The sequence below is a fragment of the Corapipo altera genome, unplaced genomic scaffold (assembly GCF_003945725.1).
Source record: "Corapipo altera isolate COAL_440 unplaced genomic scaffold, ASM394572v1 54, whole genome shotgun sequence".
In the NCBI taxonomy this organism is placed as follows: Eukaryota; Metazoa; Chordata; class Aves; order Passeriformes; family Pipridae; genus Corapipo; species Corapipo altera.
In genome coordinates this window covers 3,600,364-3,624,843 of record NW_020884902.1, presented here as the reverse complement: position 1 = coordinate 3,624,843, position 24,480 = coordinate 3,600,364, and the positions used below count along the sequence as shown (strand labels likewise).

The window sequence follows — 24,480 nt, the reverse complement described above, 5'->3', positions numbered from 1 at the left end:
TAAGTTAAAAATGGCCAGTGTCTGAGTTTCAAGGGATTTCACTTTTGTCAGCTCCCCCAGAAAGCCCACCTTTAGAGCCCCTGACTGCCTCTAAGTTCATGTTTGCAAGTGCAAGTGTTGGTGGAGCAGGGCCCAGGTAGCTTTTTTTTCCTCCCTACTTTATTCATATGATTTATTTGCATCATATTTTGAACATTACTATTAGGGAGATGGAGACATTCTCAGTTTGATAATGCAAGGCTGCAGCGGGGTCAGAAAAGCATGATCGCAGCAGAGGATTTAAACAGTTTGAATGTGTGGGGTTTTTTCAAAATTATCCTGGTTTTCCAACACTTCTGCTGTTTCTACTTAAGTATTAAGCCAGGAATAGCTCAAAGCTGTTCAAAGAGAGTATCTTTCAAGAGGGTTGCGACATTTATTACATCAATTTAAAAAATATGCTGTTAAAAAAAATCTAGTAATAGATCTACCTTAGTTTAATCATATCATCTCTCTGCTTTTCTGTCTAGCTCTTTTGAGAAAATCAAATCCCAAACAGCACAGGAAAGCAAAGTGGTTTTAGTGCCCTTACTGTATTTTGTTCACCAAATATCAAATTCACTGAGAGGTCCATATCAAAATTCTGTGTTAAGCCTGTGCAGAAATATTCCCCTAAATCTGTGCAGCTGCTAATAAGGATTCCTTTCACTTACAGTTGAATGGGAGATTATTTGATCTGGGAAAAGGGGATTTTCTCTAGAAAAGACAGGTCAATGGCACACAAGTACAATTATGCAGATTATTACATTTATCGCTGTTGTCAGAATGGTGCAGTTAAGAACAACTATATGAAAGCAAAATTGCTTCTTATTTGTGTCTTGCAGAAGTAACTGCCTGAGACAGAACCTTGTGCCTCTTACTTGATGTCTTATAACCTCCAGTACATTTTACTCAAGACTTTTGGAGCGAAAAATTAATCACATACACTTTCCAAACTAATTTCTTCAAAATTCTGTATTAAGCACACAGTATCAGTTATTTTATTGTTGTAAATGCATTAAGAAATGTAGAGAAAAAAATATGGAATTTCCACATTTAAGCACATTTAAAAAATCATAACCACAAGAAATATAGGATTTGTAATCCATGCAAACAAAATTTTCCACAAGAAAAATATTTTGCTGCAAGCTTCATAGGTTTTGTTAAACTCAGAGACCTAAATTAAGCTATAATTAAGGAAAAAGCTTACCAAACTTTATTGGAAGTCTGTGTAGCTTAATCACGCCTGCCAAAAAAGCAATTTCATAGCACTGACATTTCAAAATGGGAAGTCTTATTCTTTGCCTATAAATATTCATGCTTTGCACAGGAAATATGCTAAGTCTTATAAAGCTTTATGGGGTTTTTTTTTGAACAGTGGGAAACACAACAGCTAGAACAGTTAACAAGGCAAGACCTACCAGTGTTTTGCCTTTTTTATTTTATTAGTGATGAGAGTTGAGTTCCCTCAAGTACTGTAGAATAACTTAAAAGAAAACCTCAGAGCTCACAGTGCCAACTAAACACATACAAACAGCACACGCAGGACTAAAGAGGAATGTGTCTGCAACATATATCCACAGTCATATTGCTTTGAACAGATCAAGATCATTGGGCAAATTTGCACATTCAATATATTCTCCAATATATTGTGTTTGAATGGTGAATTCAATATATTCCAAAGGTTCGCTCAGCATTGTTTCATATTCACAAGTCAACTAACAAAAAACAAACACATACTGTAAATTGACATTTGGGGTCAAATTCAAAGCCCATTGCAACATCACAAGTCCTTCACTGACTTCAAAGAGATTTGCACAAAGGCTTTAAACTCTGAGAAACAGAAAAATATCCTCTTGCTCATACACTTTGTCACTGCCCAAAGACAGTCGTGAATCCCTGGCTGCAGGAGTGAGTTGCCACCACTGCAGCATTTTGTCCCCCAGCCACTGTTTGTAGAAGACCAGTGTCAGCTGGGCCCACAGAAATAAGCACCTCTCATGAGTGCACAGCAGTCCATGCAGGGAATTGTTCATTACTGGCTTGCCCTAAAGAGGAAGCTGCTGACAGCATGTGAGCTGCCCTGAGCAGCAGCATGAGGGCTGGAAGAGGAGAGGAAAGCTAAGGCAGCCCCATCCCAGTTAGGCAGCATTACTACAGGCCTTCCCAGGCAGTCGGCACTGCTGAGCAACATGCTCTAATCCACCCCAGCACACAGCATCAGCTTCTGAGCACAGGCAACTCCCAAGTGATGCTCGTAACACCTCCAGCAGCTGAGGAGCAAGATCAGAGCAAGTTGTCACACAGCAGCATAAATTGAATTTTATGTTCTTCTCTGTTCCTTTGCAGACACTAACTGCAAACCCCTGTTGGCCATCAATCCATGTGTGGCCTGCTTAAGGGTGAAGTTGCAAAAAATAATGTACTTCCTTAAAGTAAAGTGTTTTTATTTTAAGAAGAAAAGCACTGAATTACTCTGAAAGCAGCCAATGCAAAAGTAACTAATAAGGAGGATGGGATGATGGCTCATTTACAAAAATGGGATATACTAGTCTGATTTACTGTTCCAGTTTTGTCACAGTATAACTGTGTAGGAACCTTTGGAAAGTTACTTCTTTTAACACCACTTTGCATTTTCATTATATAAATTTGATTTTCCTTTGAGGACATATCCATAAATATTTATAAGGTGCTTAGCCATTACAACAAGCAGTTCACAGGAGAGAGAATAAACAAAGCCTCTGCTTTAGAGTCTCTTCTGTACTGTGTCTTACATAGAAACATCTACACCTACTAGTGCTGTTATTTTTTGTTTCTTTTTAAACGAATAATTATTTTTTTCCTAGTTGAGATACAAGCATTTGACAAGAGCAGCATCACTGAAGCTCTTACTGAAGACAGATGTCTAACATTTCATTGCATCATGGTCCCCTGATAAAAACAGAACAGGGATACAGGGCCTGGCAAGAGAGCTCAAATATTTGACCCATAAAAAGGTATTTGACCCTAAAATGGCAGTAACCTGCTCAGAAGAAAGTTTTCTCCATGATTAAGTATCATCTACATGTTATCCACTAAACATTAATCCTACTGAAACTGTCCAATTTATTAACTTAGACATTAACATTTGCAGAATTGCAGGGACAGTACCAGTACGAACTAAAATCAGCAAAAGTTGGATTTTTAGGTTACTTCTCCCTGAGCTCTCAGTTACAAGGTTATTCCACAAGCAGTGCTCCCTCCCTGCATTTCAGCTCTTAACACATTTCACAGTGTTCCCACCTTTGTTTAAATGCCCAGAAACCACTGACCACACACATCATTATAGTAAAGTTATTACAGTACAACCATCTTGCTTTTCAATTTCCAAGTCTGCCAATCAAAGGTCAAAGAACAGATGATTCTTCCCATTATCAGATGGAGAAGAAAACTATTTCAAGGCAAAAATTCCCAGCGGTGGTCTTTTCCATTAAAATTGTTGATCTCTTATCAGTGTGAAGCCAGCAGGGAAGTACAAAAAAAAAAAATCCAAAACAGAATTTCATCTTAAATACTCATAAGAACCACACATGAAGGGCACAAAAAGACATTAGTAGTAGCAGTAGTCTTATTGTTGTTGTTGTGATTGTTACAGCTATTATTGCACGTGCAAACACACACTGGAAAAGTGCCTAAGCAGAATCAACTGTACAGCCTTACTAACTAGAGAGTAATCATTGTCAAAGACAGGCCAAAGCCACAGGGAAGGCTGAAACCTGCATCTGTGATAATACAGCTCTGACCACCAGCCAAAGTTCACCAAGACTGAATAATGCTTTTCCTTCCTCTGAAACACTGGAAGTCACTTGGCAGCAAACACTTGTTCAGGAAAATTACTTATTTGTGAAAGCATGGCATATCCTATAGCAAGTGTCATCCTACACACAAGTAAGGCCAGTAGCTGTGGGCCCTCCCCTCTAGGGTTGTTGAGAATTGGACCAGGGTGCCCAGGGAAGTGGTGGAATCGCCATCCCTGGAAGTGTTCAAGAAACAACTGGCCGTGGCACTTAATGCCATGGTTTAATTGACAAGTAGTGTTCAAAGGTTGGACTCAGTGATCTTAGAGGTCTTTTCCAACCTTAATGATTCTATGATTGTAGCATCAGTTCAAGGCAGAATAGCTACGGGTTGGTTGTAACAAGTAAATTATGATCAAGTTGTTGCAGCCTTTACTTGCCTTGGACACTGTATTCTAAGGGAGAAAAGTAATGCAAAAGCCAGCTCAATGCCACTGTGTTAACCTTAAGAAGTAAGGGCATTTCCTGTCATATCTTCTGTCCCACAAATTTCTGGAAGATATACCTCACAACAATTTCCTGTGCATATTAAAAATTATCCACATTCTTTCCAGCCTTCCTGTGGCAAATTTCACTCACTGACAAGCCACTGTCAACAACCATGACATAAAATGCACTTGAGGTTTCAGCACTTGTATGCTTGCAAGCATTCAAACCTTTAGTAAAAGCCAAGATGTTCTGAAGAGCTCCTTATTTCACCCTAGAGACTTGCCAACACCAGTGTCAGTATCTGACAAAACAGTCCTCAACAGAAAAATGCTGTGCCTTTGCCCTTTTTTTAACACAGTTACACCCATCTGACATGTAGAGATGCCTCATGTCAAAGAGCATGAAGAGTAACCAATGAATAATTTCATGCACTGTCCTGGAAACACAAAAGCATCTGAGTACTTTGACATTGTTGTTTTTAGCCCCTTCAGTCCAATAATGTATAGTTAAAATATCTTTTAATAACTATGTTCAAGAACTTACCAGCTTCAGAAAGACCAGTATAGCAGCTGCCATAGACATTTACACTTCTAGCACAGCATGATTTGTCAGAAGTCACAGCTCCTGCCTGTGTCGATCTGACTTCAGATCCAACTCCTCAATGGACCACATGTCCATACTGCTCCTACCTCACAAGCCTCACTAAAGTTAGGCAGCTGAATGACCTTTCCTCCTTCTGTTCCCTATTCCCAGGTCCATAGACTATCATTGTTCCAAGAAAGCAGATTCAAGTTGTAAAGATCCATAATTACTGTATTACACGAGGACAGATGCTCTCTTGGCACAGCAACTTGGCATGGGAACATGTACACACACAGGACTCCGGGCTCTTGCACTATTCAAGACTGTGATCAAAAGACCATATGCAAAATTAACTCCTTAGTTATTTCTTTAATATAATTATTTCTTCCACACCAAATAGGGCGGCTCTTTGTCAACAAAATTAACAAAGAAAATGAAAAAAATAAAACAAATAGAGCACTGAACTTGAGTCAGCAGGTATTTACTCTGCATACTTGCAGTCACCAGAGGATGCCCTGGAGGATCTTGAATCTTGTGCAAATCTTAGTAATAGATCACTGTCCCTTTTGTCCATCGGTGTTTTAAAGTAAACATCCCTTTAGCCCCAAATTTGGTCTAGATGAAACTGGTTATTTGATAGAGACAGCAAGATATTCCTCACTTAAAGGTGAGGCAAGCAGAGGTGATGAGGCAAGCAGAGCTAATGACATATTTTCTTTCTGAAAACAGAATTTCCTCTGTGGCAACTTCAGGATACGCAGCAATGAAGAAGTGACTGGAAGGGTCTGTGTCAGGATGCACAGGTCAGCAAGTAAATCATCACAGAATCATGGAATCATCAAGGTTGAAAGAGACCTTTAAGATCATCCAGTCCAACTTTCCACTCAGCACTACCTAAACCACTAAATCACATCACCCAGCACCAGATCCAAGAGCCTCAGACACCTCCAGGGATGGTGATTCCACCACCTCCCTGGGCAACCTATTCCAAAGCCTGAAGTTTGTCAGTTTGTCCCAGCCAAGGAAGAACCACCAGTCTAAAGATTAAGTAAACTCACAGAAGTATTTAAGAGGAATGCAGAGGAGATTTCAAGAAGAGTGGCCAAAAGCAAGTTTGGGAGGACGTGTGCATGTCTTATTATAGATTGCAGCTGAAACACAAACACGCAGACACTCTCTGGGTTTGCAATACAAAAGCAGATGCAGGACGAGAAAGTCCAAGCTTCACCCAGAGTCCACGCTGTATTGTTGAGGCCAGAACACAGTAAGCTTCATCTCCACAACATCATGAGGTCTGGAAAACACTGCAAGAAGCTGCTACTCAGGAAACCTGTGCTCAGGCCTCACTGCAATGACAGAGTGCCCAAAGCCCACAGTGCCTCCTGTGCTGGGTAGTTGTGGTGAAGCAGGGCTCACCAGAGGGTCACACAGATTTGAGTGCTGAAACTGGATTTTTTTATCCACAGTGCAGTTGGGATACGAGTGGGACAGGCCTGCAGCATGCTGCCCAGCAGCTTGTTAAGTCCTGGCACAGCTTTCATTTCACTAAACCCAGATCTAGCTGTAGAGTCATTTTCAACATCATTAATTAACGCATCCAGCTCTAGGCACGGCGGGAGCACTGTGTGCTGCCCAGGGTGCCTGTCTCACCACGCCACTGCACCAGCTTAGCTCCCCTCACCCTAAAGTGCAGTGACTCAGCCCCAGACTGGCAACTTTGGGATTTAGTGCCAAAACCTGCTTTTTGGCCCTGGAGAAAAAAAAACCAAAACACAAAAATATCCCAGACATTCCATTGGATCACTGAGTAAATACCATGAACTGCATTCAAGAAACATTTGCTTAAGAACCAAAAAAATAGCTCAGTTAAGTAAAAAGGCTGCACAGTTTCCCTTTGCCTGTCACTGTTTCCTCACCCACACTGCCCATGTCCAGCCAAAGCCTTCACAGCACAAACACGAGGGTCTTTGTGGGAACAGCAGAGCTCCTCAGCACACAGAAATACTCAGTAAATGTAGTAATGTGGCTTATAGAAATATGTGAAAAAATGTTTTATTTTTGAGACAAAATTCAGAGAGAGAACAGACTGAGCTGGGTGAATGTTTAATGGAAAATAACCATCAACTCTGACAGCTGCCCACTGGATTAGGAGGGAGAGAAAAAAAGATCAGTAGTTGAGGTCTGATTTATTCCAAGGAATCAAAGAGTAGCTCCAGAAAAAGCTGGAAGCATTAGCACTTCTTCAGCAGTTAAGTCAACAGCCAGCATCTGACTCCTTTAGTGGGAACAAAGCTGAACCCAAGTCTTAAAACAATGCTAAAATTCCCCCTCAAAAACAAAAACAATAAACAAGCTCAGCAAGAAATGCATTCAACTCTTCACATCTTCAGAACTCCAAAGGAAAAACAACCACTGGGCAGCAACTGCTCCGTCCATCTGGACCCACTGCTCCGTCCATCTGTCCCCACGCCACACTCACAGCAGCCCTTCACAGGTGCCTTTACTTTCCCATGTGTTCTCAGCTGTGACTGTGCAGCAGATCCTGACTTAGCTCCTTCTCTGGAAGGGTTCACCACACAAGTAAGGTGTAAAGTGATAGAGTAATCACTTTGGATATAATTCTCCAACTAAATGCCTTTGAAGGATGCAAGAGCTCCGGTTATTTTTAGCCCATCATTGTCCTTTCAGGTTTTACAGCCTCCATGCTTCCAGGTAGCTGTAACACATGAAGGAGAAGGAAGAGTTGGGGCACTGTGGAAATACCTTTTCTTGAAAAATGCTCATTCCCAGTAAAAGAAAGACACATTACCAGTTTCACTGCTGCTGCTTCTGAGATAGTTTAGGAAAGTCCTTTAACATGGCAGCAGGAGAGTTACTGTGGCCCAGGGTGGATGTCCCAATGCCCAGTCCCACATCTGCCAGGGCAGTATCTCAGGCATTGGCGTTTTTTTGAGGGCAGAGCTCATCCATGAAGAACCTCTCACTCCTCAGATACCATGCAGGACAAACACCCCAGGGACTGCAGACAACGGACATCAAAGCACAGGGTACATCTCTGAGATCCTGTCCCAGCTCTGAGTGAGATACCCACAATCACACAGAAATCCCAGAGCCCCTCTTCATGGCCAAATAAACCTCTCATCCTTCCAGAGCAGAGTTCTACCAGGCCTCCCACTTGGGGAGGGGAACAGAAGACAAAAACCTCTGCCATGCCCACAGGAGTGGAGTCCGCCTTACCCTGTGTGATCAGCCCCATTACCAACAGCAATCCCACTGCCTGCAAAGGAGAGGGGAAAACCCATCTACATTTGGCAAGTTTAAGATTTAATAAATAAATGTACCAAAAGACAAAAAGTTACCCTTGACAGCTTAATTTATAAGCTCTGAGAGGAACAAAAGCCAACAAGAAAAAGCCCACTGAGTCCACAGGCCAAATAGCCAGTGTGGGGTAAATAAGGCAGCAAGCAAACCTCTCCTTTAGAAAGACAACCCTGAGAAACACAACAATCCAGGCTTTTCACCTTTCATCACATCAGGCTGCTGCTTAGTAAGCCTTTTTATAAACTGCCCTCAGTTAGATCTAGGAGCATCTAACTTATATCCAGTGACCAGGAGTCTCTGCCTCATTGCCAAAATGGTTAACCAAGCCCAAACACAACCTCAGCAAGAGCCACCTCTGCTCTCTGTAACCTCCCGTTAGCAACAAAAGGATCGCATCTTGCATTTTATTCTCCACTGGACAGGAAGCTCTTTTTGTGGTTTGGCTTGCAGGGATGAATCTGAAATGAAATCAAATGGAACTGGCAAACTGCAGTGAGCTTGCAGTCAGAGACTCAAGTCCTGGTGTGAGTGGAAGATTTACACTGCACTATTTAAAACTCAAGAAATCAATTTCATTCTAGCAGTGATTTAAAAACGTTGTAGTGCAAGACATAACTGAATGAACAAATACATCCATCACACACAACCTCAGCAGGGCTGCTGGACACACTATTGTACAAGTCGATGATTATTTTTATTCCCAAATATTTTCTTAATGTTGCTATTTAGATCACTTTTCTCCTTTGTCTCCTTTCATTGCCTCACATAACTTCCTTTCTCTGTATCCAGTTACCACTCTGTTGAAATTAATTCTTGGATAAGCCAGTTCATTTCCCATTTTCTTTCAGGAGTCTTCACAGAGCAAGCAGAGATGTGGATGAAGCCAGTGAAGAGAGAAAAAAAACCAATCCACTCTGTAGGTACTATTGCAATTACTTGAAGTTTCCTTCACACAAAGTCCTTCCAAAACCTTTCCTCTAATACCTCAAAAGCCTCACACTGAGAACATCCGTTCCACCAGCAGAAAGTGGCGTAAATTTGCATGATCTCCCCACAAGCAGACACCAACTTTCACATTCATATTCAAATTACACACAAGACTTTTCACTACACATTCTTTATTTACATGAGGTTGAAACCGAACATGGAAATCTGATTAAGCACCTCATCATGTTTCAGAAAGCTTTTTAGTACTGGGTTCCTCACAGCTGTTGTCTCGTAGCAGAGGGAAAGAGCCCACGGGTGGAGAGGGGAGTAGATTGTTTGCTTTTACTTTGTTCCCCTTCCTTTCCAACCCACAGAAAGTTCACTTTGGCACCAGTCCTACAAAAACTTTGATTGTACCTAATGGAGCACGCAAACGGCCAGTATGGGAATGGTTGTATCCTTCGGCCACGTTTTCCACTAAGGCATGTGCATTTTACATACTCCCCAAGACTTGGGACACTGAAGTACTCCCAGAAAGCCACACAGAGTGTATGTTTTTCACCATCTTTTATGAGTAAGAGATCTGTCCTCAAGGTTCTCTTCTTTGCACATTCCCCATGAGATCTTTGTATTTCCCCTTTAGTTCTTCCTTTTAAAAGAAGACGCCAAGTAATAAAACTGAACAAAGCCTCTGTTACTAAGACATTCAGTTAAGGAGACCAAACATCTCAACTGCACTCACTTCCTGGCACAACTTGACAACACCTGAAATTAAGAGCAAAAGGGAAGGGAGCCAGCTTCAGGAACCACTGAAGATGACTACAGATTTGGTTTGTATTTCAATGGAAGTGTCAGGTCTACATCGCAGAAAGAACAGAAGAAAAGCAATGATAATAAAACTATTTCAGTTCTTCCTCCCCTGAGTGCTGTAAGATCAGTAATACTCAAAAAAAAGAAAAAATTACAAAACAAAGCACAAACACAAGAGACTCCCAGAAATGGCAGCACTTGCTCCTTCTGCTATTCTCCACACACTGCAAATGAAACACATTCCCTGAAGAGCATGAGGAAACAGAGAAAAATCACTCCCATACAAATATAACTGTACCCACATCCACAAAGTCTCTGATGAAAATACCCTGTCATTACTTTTGCATCTCCTTAATGAATCACTATGGGAAATGAGTTCCATGACTTAGCAAAACCATTTGAGATTTTTCCAGCTCTCACGAGTTTTAGCATCTCCAGGAAAAGTCTTACTTGAAGGTTGGAGAAGAAGAAATACAGTGCCTACCCTGGGTTGGGCTCTTTCACTGCAGCAATGAAATACAGACTTTGCATACTTCAAATTAATAAAAAGCACTAAATACATTATTAAGAAGAGAATACAGTTAAACAACTCTTTTTATTGCTAAATGAGCCCTTAGATAAATATGCCTGATTTATTATTTGTTTGTGTTATCAAATTCTGTATCAAGGCCATAGCAACACAGGCTTCTCCACAGACAAGAAAGAATACAACCTCACTGCTTCTATGGTTTATGACACTATATTACAATTTAACCAGAAATTTCTCACTCAGCAACAGTATGTTACCATGCTAAACAAAAGATTTTTAAAGAACAAATATGTCCCAAAGAGTATAATGATGGAAGACAATAGGGCCATCCAGTTTTTAATTCACTTCCAAAGCCATGGTTCACAGTGCCTCCAAGGTCCTGTTTTCACAATGGATTTAGTGTTTGCCTCTGTCTTCAATACAGTCACTTTCTGTTTGGATAATGTTTTTCCAGCCAGCATAGAAAGACCTGAAAGTGATCCTTAGCCTTCATCAGGCTGTCTGGGCTCTAGAGATGGTTATCTCCTGGGATTTCTCTCTAAGCATCAGGAGGCTTTTTACAGTGTTACAGAGGGAGCCCCCTTCCTTTCCTGGTTAATTTAGCATTACCTAAGCACCTCACCCAGAAATGCCACATTGCTTCCAACCCATTCTCTTGGCATATGTTTCAGCTCTAGGGTGAGAAGCCTATGAAGCAGCCAGAAATACAGTCCTTAACCACCTGAAGCAAAAACTGGAGATTTCCGTGGTGCTAATTTCAGCCAGGATGAAAGACCAAGCCTAGGATGGGAGAGCCTGGAAAGCAGCACTCCAAAGTGGAGGACTGTCTGGAGGAAAGAACGGGATGGGGGCAAAGGTCCTCTTCTCTGGGGACAGCTCTACTTACCAGTGCTGCAATTTATGTCATCTATTACAGCAGCTTGCCCCCAGTACAATTCAGATGGCTGCAGGTCAGACAAATCACTGTTCACACTAGCACTACAGCAAGCTCCTAGAAGTTCCCTTCATATCCACAGTTCACCTCTCTGTATTACAGAGGTCATGGCTTTTACAAAGGGCAGAAAATTAATTTTCATGGTTTTCACTGGCCCTGAAGTTGACTTTGCAAAGACAAAATCTATACTGAATAGCCCCGATGTTGATCTGTTTGACGAAGACCAAACCGGCACAAATTTCAGGGATCTAAGGAAAAAAGAAACTACTTATGATGAAAATAAATAAACTCTTCACTGTTTTTCTTGACATTTACTGTCTTTGTGCAACAATGAATACCTGCAGTTAAAATATAATAATCAATAACATTATAAAAAGGCCCCAGTCTTGCAGTTCTTAGCCAAACAAAACTGTCATCTGGATTTAAAAAATTGCTCCAATTTATGTTTGCAAAGGATTTATGTATGTGTATGAATAGTTAGAAAGAAAGGATATAAAGACAGAGAAGAAAAACACAGTGGTGGGATCAATACTGATTCAGAGCAACAACTGAACATGCAGAGTATCAAATTAATTTACTCTCCACAGCTGACGTTGCTTTAGGAGAAGTCAGGGTAAAAGAAACACAACAGCAGTTCCACTCATTCCTATTTTCTGCCTTCCTGTTTTGCATAATAAGCTCAGCCAGGTCTCCCCATCCAAAAATCAACATATTGCTAACTATGACTGCAATACATATCTGCTAAAAATCTCAGAAGTCTCAGAAGTTGTATGATTGTTTTCTATATAAATCATTAACATTTTCCACCAACAAGGAGTTTCACAGTTCTGAAACAAGAAAATACTCAGTCTCATTCATTACCGTCCTAGAGTTACAATTTTTCATATAGTTCATAAAATTATTTAATAGAATAAGCAGATCTTGTAAGAGCTTAATAGTTTCTTGATCATATCAAACTAAGAGTCCAATCAGTGTATAATACTTTCTCCAGCACTTTCCAGGATCAGATGGACAGGAAGAACAAAGAAGTAGAGTTTGAAGTGACAAAGCACATGGCCAAGACTGGAATAAACTGCCCAGAGGGGAAGGTTTCTCTTCCCCAAAGAGCAGGAACCAAATATTTCCAAGCATTTCAAGAAAGCCCATGGGTTTAGAGTGCTCTCTGCCTTTGCTTTGAGATTTGACAGACTTTCAAAAGAGCACAGACAGCAACATGTGTCAAGCATTCTAAGCAAAGCTGACCACTCTTTCAGTATCTAAAAATGCAGGCAGAAATTTAGCAAGAGAAATTGTTGTGTGCATTAACAAATAAGGAATTACTCGTCTTTTAAAAATTCTGTAGCTTTCTCCATGTAGCCTGAAGCAAGCAAAGGCAAAGTGCTCCTGTTCCCAGGGAGCCTGATACAACACACAGTTGTACTTTTACTCAAGGATTACAGCCCTTGCTAAGTTTCTGTTAACAGTCTCATTTCTTACCAAAGCTGTTATTATTTTGGCTAAATAGTTTTAAATAGAAAATAACATACATTTTAGGTTTATTTATGCATGAGCATAATTGAAGTATGACAGCACAACAGAAAGAAAACAGTATCTTGAGTAACAAAGAATTTTATTTATGCTAAAAATATAGATATTTACAGTGCAAGCACACTCTGCTATTTGTGCCCTATTATCTGCCTTTAGCCTTCCACACTTTTCCTCTGCTGTCTCCTCATCAAAACAAATTGGTACCTCTTTTGGGGCCAAAACCAAGCAGAAGATTCTTTAATTACACTGCAAACCCACAAAGAGCATTGAAGTTCAAGACATGTATGCAAAAATCAAATCTGAACAGACCAACTTAGCTATTCCTGGGAAGGAATCTTATTTACAAGAAGACATCCTGCATCTAAACCAAAGTCATGGTGGGGGCAGGGGGGCGGTGGAGAAACAACACAAAAAACTCTGCAGTGTTTCTTACTCCAGGCAAGGGCAGCCAGCACACAACGTTTCTTCGGAGGATCTTATTTACCTTTTCTTTTCCAAGGATAAAAAGCGGAATTAAAGGTTAGTCCTCATCTGAAAACACAAGTACTATGGTAGACAATATAGATCATAATTTGTCCTCATATTTTGTCATTAGCAAGGTAAGCTTTTTAATTTAATTTTCAAAAGTAGATACAGAACGACTGCATCTCCCCTTCTCACAAAAGCACCAAAGAGATTATAAAAATCTCCACATTTAAACTAACTGCAGCAAAAACAAGGCAGCCCCTCCCATGGCAGCAAGATCATGCAATATGCACTGGTGAACTGCAGCACAGCCCTTCTGGGGTTGAACTGGTTGACACCCAGAAATGGCACTAATGCATCACAATGCCTGTCCCTGCCTTAGGTTCCTAAGAGCCCAAATTGGTCAGCAGTGCAAACAGATTCCCATCTGCATCCTTAAAGTGACACTGTGTCATTTTAACGGGCTATGTTATACACACGTATGTACTACAAAATAGTTCCACTGAATTATTTATGACACCTTTCTTCTTAAAGAAGTATTTAGCAAGCTGTATCATTAAAATATAACCAGCAGCTACCTACATGCCCCTGTATACCCCAAATTTGGAGTTTAAAAGAAGAAGTGATGAATGGTATTACTGGGGGAAACTGCAAGGGCAATTTTTGAGCAAGCAGTGCAATTAATGGAAACAGAAACTGGGCACTAGCAGCCACAGTCAGAGTGCTACTCTTGCTAAAAGACACAGCTTTCCAACGACTGTAGAACTTGGGGCACTGCCTCATTCACAGCATAGTGCAGAGCAGGTTCTGTTACATAAACACCTGAGAATCAGCAAATAAAAGGACAGGCATACATGAAGCAAGATAACTTCACTATTTTTTTGCATCTGCCTTCTTTCCTGCCTGCCATTTGCACTGCTTCCTTTCTTTGCTCCCAGGAAAGTACAATCCCAGCAACGGACAAGTGCCCCACCAGCACTGCCTGCACCAGCCAGGTGATGGAAATAGGTGTGAGCAGCTTGGGACAGAGCCCAGGTAGAGTGTGGAACTACAAAAATTACAGCAAGTGGGAAGTTTATATAGGGAAGACTGGAAATGTGTAGAACAGAGAACAAGCCACAACATGACCCAGAGAAAGCTCTTGAGGGATAAGCAGTTGTTTCCAGGGCGGATTGCAAACCAGAGCACACCCGTCATAGGGGTACGCGGATGTCCCTGGGTGATCCATAAGGTTACTCCTGCGCTCCTTACAGTCCCTCATATTTAGTTAATGTGATCATGAACCAATGACTAGAAGGAACACTGTAAGGTTCACCCAGACACTTTTAATTTAGGATATTGGGATGAAATTTTAGAAGGTGAACAGAAGAAATTCCATGGAGTGGTCCAAAAAAACAGTGCATCTCAAGGGTGGGTCATACAGCAGAGGATACCAGCCAGAAAGGCTAATAAAAACAGAGAAGCTGTGAGATCCCAGCAGAACTGCCACCTGTGCTCTTCTGGAGGTAGTCCAAGAGGATGACAGCACAGAACCACATGCCAAAGCAAAATCTACTCTCCATTATATGAGGCTGTTGCCCTTTGGAAAAACACATGACCAGCATGATTAAGTTTAGAGAAGGCAAAAATCACTTTGGCTACTACATATAGATTGGGTTTGGACTTGTATTAAAAACTGTCTGGAAGAGATCAGGAAACCAAACATTTCTCTTTGATGTAGAGTCCAAACTGCTCTGGAGTTTCTTGTTAAAAGGAAAATGCTCTTTAGGCAAAGGACACATAATGTCCTTTACACCTTCAAGCTAATACTTAAAACTCTTACACAACAGAATGTCAAATATACCAAAATCTAATTAAATCAAGGCTGTAACGGCAAGAACAGGCTTCATCTTGCTTACGTTTTTCTCCAATTCTAGCAACTAAGCTGGCACCTTGTTTTTGAAAGGAAAATTAAGAAAACACACACACTGTAAAAACAGAAATTTGTATCCAAGGGTGTCCAGCAAGCATGGAAAAGGAGATAAAGCTCTAGGCTTTGCCAAATGGCACAATCGTCTTCGGGCTGGAAAAATTCTGAAAGAATCAACAATGGACTAACACAAATCCTTCCATGTAGATGGCTAAAGACACACAGAGTGGCTTTCATAACACTTAAAGACCTTGCCTTAAGTATGTGTACAGTCATTCTCCTTGATCACTCCGTGACCTGATAGAGAATGCAAACTCTCGTAATATCAGTTTCTTCCAGTCACTTATGCACTTCTCAGCAGATGATTCTCAGATGAACAAAGCCCTGATCACCCCCGAGGAAAAGATCGCATGCACAGCACTGCCAAAAGAACCAAATACCTCCTATTCTGAAGTCCCACTGAATTCCTGTTTGAAAGGAGTTATAGCTCTTTTCTTTTCCAACAGATGATCAGTTTGAAGTTACTAAGAAAATACTGGGGTTTGTGATGTTTTGATTTTTGGGTTTGTTTTTTTTTAATTAAAACCTAAGAAGATAGACAGGTGTCCAACTCTTTAATAGCAAATCAATGGAGAGCAGGAACTCAGCAAGGTCACAGAGCAAAACTGCCCTTGGGGTCCCCAGTGCTCCATGTCAGCCCATGTGAATTTACTGTGTGCTTTGGCAGCAGAGCACAGCAGTGGTCTTCTCCACTCCCCTCAGAGTGACTTCATGTAAAACAGCAACAGCTGAAAGGAAGAGGGAATTTTGACACCCTTGAACAGGAGAAGGTGTAAAAGCTGGGCAGGAAGAAAACCAAGAACAGAGCTGGGGGCCCTGGTAACACACATGAGGTAAGACACACTCCTGCTACCAAATGCCACAGAGGGAAAAAAGTCCTCCCCTCAGCAACAGCAATAGTAATACCTTTCAAAAACTTTGAGTCCTATGATATAGTCTTGTTTGATCTATCAAACCAAGACAAACTAGCCAGTTAAAAGACTTGAAGCAACTGCAAAGCCCAGGCTCTTGTTCATTATTTGAATACCAAGTAGTCATACAGATGTCAGTCTGAAGTATTTCATACTACCCCAAGTTATTTCTAAGCCATTGCCTAAGAGGAAGGTTGTTTGGACTTTGACCTGCTCTGCACTTGGTCACCAGCATTTGTTAAGATAAAAATGAAGAATGGTTTCTCATCTTAAGCCTTTAGAGGATAGACTATTTCTGCTGCACTGCTGTTAAATCTGTTTTATAGTTCCACTACCGGGAAAAAGGAACATCACACTTAGAAAATTATTGCAATTATCAGCCATTAAGGATGCAGTTTATAATGTAGTACAAATCCCTTCTAAATTTTATAACTTCAGCTTATGTTTCATTTTATCCCAACTAAGCAACAGCCTAGAAAGTAATGGCCTACTTTGCACTTGAGTACAAACCAAAAGTATAAAAACATTTTGGTTTTAAAGTGTTTGCATACTAATCCCTCGAGTACTTAATGTCACCCCATGGGTATCCATGTACAGACACAGCGACTGTGAGATGAACCTACATAACTTAAAAAGAATCAAAGATTCCTGAAAATATCAAGTTGACAGAAAATACCATTGACATTTGCAGGCAAGAAAAAAAAAGTAAGAAAGAATTCTGAAACTCCGAAATTTCAGTCCTGGTCTGATGTGGCCTCCCATCACGGGAAGCTGACATTTAAAAGACTGTTTAGAGAAAGCAGGGTGATGTCTGTGCCCAAAGCCAATCTGAAGCCACACAGATGTCGGTGAAGCCGCAATCATTTGTCCTGCCTGGGGCTGTGTGATCACTACCAGACACCATTTGAAACAAGGAAACGATCTGATGTGGATGGGGCCGACTTTTCCCACTTTTTCAAAAACAATTGTTAAACTTAACAATGCTCTGTGACAGACACGGCTCCAGAGGGAACCGTAATTCTTCCTTAGCTGCAGAGATATCTCATCTTCATTGGGAACTACAGCTCTATCAAGTGCATTTATTTAGAAATATTGCTAAAGTTCTTCTTGGAACAGCTGCCTTCACAGTTACGTATGCAAAACAGTAGGCTGGAGTTACCAATTAATCTCACAAAAGAGAATTAGGTTGATGTCACATAGTTTGAATAGTAATTATAGTATGAACTAGAAATTGTTCATGGTAATAAAAATTGTTACAAACAATTCTAGATCCACAGAGTATGATGGATGATTTGTTATGACACTGAATAATGTTTTAAATATTGCATTTCTTAAATTCAAGCACACAGCACCATATCCAAATTTAGGGTAACTCAAATTTGATTCACACCAAAGCTTTGCTTGACCTATAGCATCTTGGGTACAGCCAATCACCTACAAATGGTTTGGTCAACAAGGTCAATTTGATATTTTATTTGAATTCTGTATGAGTAAAAACAAATCTTGGGAGCTACTGAGAGGTTTTAGTCCTATAAACAAAGTGCAACCTCAATGTGTCAAAATGAATCTTGGAAGCATCACTAAAGCTGGATGAAGAAGCTAGCACTGCCCAAACTGCAATATCCAGTTATGGATGCAGCAATGGATGCAGCAGCTTGAACACCTGCCTCCAACACCAACATCCTGCACCTTCTAGGGAAAAAAATATTCTAGCAACCCAACCAAATACCATTTTCAATGGATATTTTTAAGCTTTAATCTACCTTTGGCAACCTGCTATTTTTTATGATTCCTCCTACTAGTTCTCTGGAGTAAAAACGATGGAAATATGTTGGTTTATTTTTGTTGCTGCTAGACAGCTAATCAAATTTGATATTTATATTGTACTGGGATAATGAAATGTCAAGACAGATATTATAAAAACATTTCTGAAGATAGTAATTTAACCTTCAGCAATTCAACTTGATTCAGTGGTGTCTGCACACTTGCAAATAATTTTGTTTTACATCCCTGAAACCTGATGGCAGAAATAAACCCTTTCCCTCTTAGGTTGCTGCATCTGGAGTGCCACTCGGTGGCCAAATACAGACACTCTCATTGAGCAGATACCAACCTAACACCAGTCAAGCCATCTCATAGAGTTTGGGATATACTGGATTTGGAAGCAGTCACTCTGCCATTACTCATGACAGCCTAACACAATAAAAAAAATTTGTATTCCTCATATAAACTGTGTTCATGAGACTCTGGTTTTAGTCAACACATCCTCAGGGAAGTAAAGAACCTCCAGCTCTACAAGCTTATCCTCTCACATCTCACTTCACAAAAAGTGCAGCTTCAGAGCCAGGCTGTAACAAACATGTCCTCTGTGCATCAAGCACCTGCAACCCATCCTCACCAGCGAGTAACTTTGAATCTTTAGCACTGGGAAGCTTGTATTTATTTTTTTTTAACCTAAAGAATCAAGTTTTTTTACATAAACCGATACACATATTTTAAACAGAGAAGGAATCAGAAATAGGGTGGGGCAGGAAAATAGCAGCTTGTAAAACTAAGAGCATCTTGTTAGGGTACCACTTGTACACTGCCATCACAGGAGAATAAATTTATTTATTTCCAGTACCTCATCACTCCAAGCCAGTGCTGAACTTGCATCACTCTGACCTGGTCAGTCTCAAGGGCAAAGTACTCCCTGTACCATCAGAAAACTTTCACTTCCTCTTACTCAGCTGCCTCCCAGACACTGAGATGCAACAGGAATTTTTGTGTTCCTGCTTGTTTTTTTTTACAGCAGCAGCACTCACATTCAGCATAAGCACTACACAGTTGGAAGGTGGTAAAGAAAAGATGGAGAAAATTAATTTATGCATGACCGACATCTTTCATCCTTCAGAGGATAAGAAAAAATTCACTCCAAAATTTAAGAACTTCCTTACAATCACCTGGGTTAGTTGCACTGTTTCTTTTGCTTTTGGATAATACAATATACAGAAATGGAGAGCAGAAGTGAATATCTTGGATGAAGAATCTTAACTATAAAAAGTGATTTCATTATATTAAAAAATGTAAAACCTCCATTATTATTTTTACTGTAAGCTTTCCAAATTGCTAGCCAGCCTCCCAGAGCGTTTTTACCTCTTGTTTTCTCTCAAGGGTAAATGTCTCATGGTACATTTAAGAAATTTAATCAGAGTTCACTTTTATATTTCTATCTGAACAAATCCCAATTAGATCAAATTAGCTAAGTATTCAGCATTCCTCAATAACCCATCCATACTGGTTTAAACAGATGAAAAAATACTATCTTATCATAACTTGACATCAGACCATAAACAACTGTCAAATATAACACCAGGCAGGAAAAGACAATGCATTCTTAATTCAACAAGACATTAACTCATCCTGCATCAATCCACACCACTGGGCAAGGCTCCTGCCCTGACTCATATGTGGGCATCAGTCTATGGGAACAAGAAACTGCCCGTAAAGCGAGAAGTTGCTCCATGGGAGATTAGTACCTGTGTGAGGAAACCTCAGAGTTTGTTGGAAGGTGTGTTTACACTGCTCACTTCAGCTAAGCCTAGAAATATTTACAGCGATACAAAGTAAGGTCACTACAATTGTGCCTGTTCTGTGGCAGCACAAACATCTTTCTTTAAAAAAACAAACAAAAAAACCCACCAAACAAACAAGGTGAAGTCATGGGGGGGGGGAGGGCAGGGAACAAAAAAAACCTGCACAATTTTTGAAAGAAATCTGGGAGTTCAGTGTTCCCTATGATTTCATTGCATGAGGGCCCATGAGAAGCAGCTCTGGTACAAAGAAGGCTTTTTGTAGCACCATTTTTTTAAACCTGAAGTTTAGAAACAGCAACGGGATGCCGAAACTACATCATCCTTGCACAGAGGAGCTACTAGCACGGTCATAAAAGATGCCAGTATTTCCACTGAATCAGCCACAAAGCCTTCATCTTGTTTTGCCCTCAATGTTACCAAAAGCAGTATATTCCAAATACCTTTAAATCCCTGTGTTCTAATAAAAAATGTGATTTGACCAGTGAACATCTGCAGGCAGCTGAACTTTGTGTTATTCAGCATTTGAAAATGACAAAAGGGACTTGATTTGCTGAGAGCAGATGAGCTACTCACCGGAGATATGACATATGCCACAACCGCATTTCAGAAGGCTGAAGTCCAACCCATTTCAAAGTGGAGGATGACAGCAGTAGGCTGGGACAAGCCTGCAGAGCTCACTGCCATGGGAACAAAAAGCTGCTCTGAACTGGTCAAATGCCCAATGAGTATCAGCAAACTGAGCACGACAGCTCCTTACACTTTTCATAGGACTTCACCAAAGTGCTTAAGCACAGGAACCCACCACATGCTCTCTGTATAATAGAAAACATTTACTTTTGTGAATGATTATAAACAGAAGGCTCTTGAAAGAGCTTTACTCCCCAGTAGAACCCCTTAAATGTTTACATTCTGAGGGCTGTTGTGCAGTAAGGCCTGTTCACTGTGGCAGATGGAGAGCTTGCTCACAGCACATGGTTGTACCACACCTGTCACAGCAGTAGCTCGGCTTTGGAAAACAGGTCCCCACAGACGAACTTCTGCCTAATCTACCCCTCAAATTCATTTGCAAATAAGCCACCTGTATTTTTTCCTCTCAGGACACAGCTCAGCCATCATCTCAAATGCCTCTGAGTAGCCCCAAACAGAGACTGAATGCAACTCTGCCCTCCACATCACAGCCTTCTGGAATCAGCAGAAATAATTCACTGCAACAGATAGATCTTAAGGGGGGAGGGGGTTGTTTTTTTCCTCTAGCAACTGAAGCTGGCTGTCAAAAGAAGCTGCTAGTACAGCCCTTCCTTCCCTCCCAAATGCAGTTCTTATCTTGGTAAGCAAGAAACCTAAGATGAATAAAATGAAAATGTGGAAGGAATGAAATAGGAACATTTGAGTCACTTCCGTGACATGACCAAAGCTTTTACTAATTATGAAAGTGTGCAATGTCCATTTACCAAGCCATTTTTCAGCTTTGCATTTAGAGAGAGAAGTAGATATTTAGCATAAGCAAAGAAAAATCCTAAAAATTCACAATAGGTGGTTCCTCTTCTGAGACAGCTCTAGTTTATCATTTTTTTTCTTTATTGCTATTTAATGACTCATATCATGCGACTCTTTTCTCATTCCTAATGTCTGCTGCTGAAGTCTCCTCTAGAGAGATAGTACTTAAACGCCTGAGGGAAAGTCAGAGAGAAAGATAACTGCAAAAAAATCATGGGAGTCATCATTTCCTAAGTCTGCATTGAAACAGATAAAACTTCCATTGCCAAGATTAGTTCATACAGTACAATATATGGGGAGACGGACAGATCTCTTTACGTGGGATGAAAGGATGAACCTTTCCATCAGATATATATGCAAACATATATGAAATAGCTTATCTGAAATAGCTTATCTGAAATCAGCTGTTACTTTCAATCCACAGACAGAAATCTGAAGTCTGAAATGAACTTGCTCTGTGACTTGGCAGCTGGAAAAACCAACTGATTGTCACAGAGAAGGTGCATCTTCTTTTGGGACAAAGCCAAGAACTGCAAGCAGAAAAAACAGAACCAGATGTTACCGTAGCATATCACAGCATAGAGACCCATTAGTTACTAACTAATTTCATGCACAATAACCTGCTAAACTAAAGCTGCAACTGTCACAAATGGTCCCATTCCTATTTCATCGTTACAGGTGATTTGATTCACCTTGGTTAAATATGAACAATACTATAATTATTGAACAAAGTTGTTAAGCCCAGCTCACCACTTCCATACATTCCTTAAAGAATGCACAGCAGTCCTAAACATTTTGATATGGGCTGTTTTATATCACAGCAACTAATATAGTTGCCTCCTGCTCTCAAAGCTTTAAGTAATAAATCTGTTTCCACAAGTGTGTATAATCTCATTGCTGGTCAACGTCTCTGACAGCACAGGTAGGTGAAGATGTTTTATACAGCACATAATGAGGAATCAGAGATCTATCCTGTGGAAATCAATAAAACCCCCTAGGCTTGCAGAGATTCCTCAGGGATTTCTCTGGAGAATCATGGCTAAGAAAACTGAGGATATTGTAAAATCAATACTAGGGCATTTTTCAAGTGGGCAGATGACTTAATTTATAGCATTGCTATGACTTAGTAAAACATGCATTATGACTAAGTAAAAATAGAAAAAGTCTTTTTTAAATAAGCCTGGCTCATGCTCTTTGACAAGCTCTGCACAGCTTTTGACACCCAGCCAAGAAAACTGGTATGACCAGGTCACATCCTCCTCTCCTGCCCACCAGCCCTGCCCAGGTGCCTCCCTGCTGCCCTTCGACACGTGCTCTGCAGCACAGCACCCACCTGCCCTGGCTGGATCCCCACAGTCTGGCTGCAAGGAACTCACTGGGGGGTCACATCCTCTGTGCTCCCCCTGCTATGTGCCGCAGGGCAGAGGGGCATTTCCCAGGCAGCAACCTGCAGGTAAACTGGCAGGAGAGCTGCCTACCAGCAATTGCAGGCCAAAAGAAACTCTGCACAAAGTAGGAAATATTTTCCATGTTTTCTATCTTCCTCATGAGACTGCAGAAGTTACACACAAAAACCTCTGGCTCCTACTGAGAGAAACTAACTCGGTAGATAATGCCTTTAGAAAGAATGACACAGAAATAGGAATACATTCTGCCATGGGCTGTGGCTATAGAGGCAGACTACAAGCCTGTTCATTTTCAGGCTTGAAGAATTGCTATAGGGAATGCATTGCAGAGGTGAGCACCAGGCTTCCCCCTTCTGCTGGGACAAGTCCCTGTGCAAGGACCACAGCCAGACCACATGCACTGCACTCCCGATGCTCCAGTCACAACATACTCCCTACACAGTAGTGAAGGCAGAACAGAAATCTACTGGGATTAAGACTTTTCCTACAGCCTACTACTCAAAATTTTAAAGTCTAGCTTGGTCTGACTGTGGTTATCTACTTCCCTGCTGCCTGCTGTGACTCCCAGAGCATTGACTGGACAGAGCTAGATGTGGACAGAGAATAGAGTGTATCCCTTCCTCCTCCAAGCACCAGCTGATGCTGTCTGTCCCAAGCAGCCAGCTGAAGCTCTACCCCTGCTAAGCTTCCAACAGCATAATTAAAGGATTTCCCAGCTAAGCAGGAAAGCAATTTATCCTTGCAATTATCAGAATGCCTCACAAATCTTCCAAGAGCCCTTCAAACAGCACCAGATTTGCACAGACAGGAAAACTGACTCCACACTAGCAAAGGTGGAAAATTCAGGGATATGTTACACTGGCACTAATACAGCAGAGATGGGGTGCCCTCAGGAACACCCTCAGTCCTCTCTGGCACTAGGGAGAAAACCACCAATGCTTGGAAGCTAAGCTGCTGGAGATGAGCTCCTTGAAGCGTAGGTCTTTCATCACAGATGCCTATTTGATAACCATCAGTCCCTAACGGAAATAATGGATTTCCATTTCAATTGATAAGCATCATTTACTGTGCATCAAAAGGACCTCTGTTGGTAGAAGGGATTAGAAAACCAGAGGTTGCCTCAAGAAGGCCTCAAAGCTTTTTCCTGATGAATTTCTTCTCCCAAATCCCTGTTTTTCTTATTTCCATCTACATAAACAACATTACTTTATCCACCAAGTTTTGCAAATTCAGGTAACTGGTAGGAACTCTCCTTAGGTGGGGGAACCCAGGCCCAGGGTTAAATAATGTTTTACCAACTTTATAATGTCATTAAAAACCAAGGAAAACATTTGTGTTTGCCATGACTTTGATGTGAAATGCATTTAAATGAAGCAGTTTAGGCTGAGCTTGGGGCAAAATTAAAAACCCCACATGGGACACAACCGCACAGGAAAGCAAACTCACTGAGCTTTGCAGAAATCATTATAGAGATCCAAGCAGAAAAACCACTGTTAACTTGATCTAAGAATGGCTAAATTACAAAGACAACAGTGAAACATTATAGTCAAAACACGTAATCATGAAAGAATTTAGGATTTTTCCTTGAGGCTGCTGCCCGGGCCCCCAGTGGGTCTGTGCACAGAATTTCTATTGTCTTCAGCAGGAGACTTTTGTTTGGAAGAATCACTAGCTAAATGATTATTTCATGCCATTGAAACAGGTTTAAAGTGTTTATATACAGCCATAAACACAAATACATGTA

General features: G+C 40.8%; 1 protein-coding gene across 4 annotated transcripts in view; it reads right to left on the bottom strand.

Annotated features, from left to right (window-relative positions):
- PID1 (phosphotyrosine interaction domain containing 1) overlaps nucleotides 1–24,480 on the bottom strand; it is an 84,949-nt gene that overhangs the window by 2,183 nt on the left and 58,286 nt on the right. The gene's annotated exons all lie outside the window — the stretch shown is intronic.